The following is a 1,815-nucleotide window of genomic DNA, read 5'->3' as shown; positions in this document are numbered from 1 at the left end:
TAGACCCCTGCACCTTTCCTCTCTACTTGTCTGCCTTCTAAGATCCAGGTGATCTGGGCCTCCAGGAGGGCCCCTGCTTTTTTAGAAACCCCTGTTTTCATTAAGTCCAGAGCAACCTGACGAGCTCGTACCCTTACTGGGCTGCGTCTTTCAGAGGCAGCACAGGCTGCTCCTCATAGGTTCCCTGGACCTCAGCCCTGGACCTACCTGAAGCCACTCCTGGACAAGTAATTCATCCAAAGGAAAGAGGACAGCCCAGCAAAGGCTTTGCACATTGGGTCACTTCTTATTGAATATCTTTGCCTGTAGAACACTTTCTTAGATTTAGGAGGTGAGTCTCTGAAGCACATGCCTAGAGGGCCTGAGGGGGACACATGCAAATTCGACAATGTCCTTCACATCCTGCTCACCAAGGGCTGAGCCAAAAACTCCCCTCACATCTCAACTGCCCAGGGGAGATTAGTCCTTTATTACTGATAAAGTGACGTCTAATGGAATCCAAAACAACCAACCCACAGGTAAGGGGAAGCCTGAGAGAGACAGTCCCCCCAGCCTGGTGGGCAAAGGCAGGGCCCCGGGTACAGCCGCTTGCTTGGGGAGACACCCACATCACCCTTGGTCTGGGTCTGCCTGTGGAGAGAGTGCCCTGGTGATGCAGGGCTCACTACTGGGACCCCAGGGCAGATCAGAACCCCCAAGGGGACATTGAGGGTTGTCGCCCCAGCCCTGCCTGCCTGGCTGCACCATCCACACCTCCCTGTAGCTCCCTACTGCATCCCATGAAATGGCTGCGGCTCCAGGCCCCTCCCTTCCCCAGGGCTCTGGGGAGCATCTGAATTCCCAGCCACCAAGCGATTCTTTAAGAAACCAAGATATTGCACAACTTCGCCATCAAGCCCGCAACCATAATTCAGCCAAGGATGCCTACCTTGGGCTCCAGATCATGTGGAACAGCCATCATCTTGCCTCCATTGGTCCCGCTAAGGTGACAGCGATGTGCCTGGACCGTTTCTGTGAACACCCCTCCAGCTGAATGAGGGTGTGGTTGCACATCTTCATGTGGTGAAGGTCTGCATCAAGGCAGCCTGTGCGCTTAAGAGGCTGGAGGAGGGACATGTAACCACCAGCACTTGGGGCAGGGGCTCTGGTTTAGAGACCTGGGACAGATGGGCATTGAGGGTAGGACAAAGTTGGAAACTGGGAAGAGAGGGATGGGGTAATGGGCATGGGCAAGGGGTACCGACTGAAGATGTGCTCCTCTTGGTCCTCTGCCAGGTAAAAATACCAGTGGAAGGTAAGAGTCCTCAGGCATGGTCCACCAAGTCTTCTTGCTGCAAGCCTACCTTTCCATGTTTCGAACTGCCTCTGCCTGATTCAGAATGGAGGCGAGCTCAAGCAACCTCTCCAAAAGAGGACTTCGAAGAAGTCGGGAAAAGGCCCAGCTCCTGTGCTAAATATGGCCACCTAAACAACCCCATTCTTGGCCCACCTTCCGCTCTGCAGGAAACTGTAGGTTTATTCTCTGGAGAGAGTAAAGTGAAGGGAGAGTTGAGGTGGGGATACTACACTATAAACAAAAGGATTGAGTGACCAAATTCCTGCTGATTCTTAGAAGTTGACATACCCAAGTTTCTTCTTCTAATTGGCTCCCAGAACTTTGGAGCCAAGCATTTACTATCCAGGCAGGAAACTGCAGGACTCTCCTCCAGGGAGTCGGACCAGCTCTGAACGCTGACATCAGGGCTCCTCAACCAAGCGACCGCTGTACAGTGGATCTCAGAACTGCCCAGCTCTACCCATGGGCTTCCAACCAGC

This window comes from Equus quagga, chromosome 15 (genome assembly GCF_021613505.1).
Source record: "Equus quagga isolate Etosha38 chromosome 15, UCLA_HA_Equagga_1.0, whole genome shotgun sequence".
In the NCBI taxonomy this organism is placed as follows: Eukaryota; Metazoa; Chordata; class Mammalia; order Perissodactyla; family Equidae; genus Equus; species Equus quagga.
Note: the sequence above shows the minus strand (reverse complement) of the source record.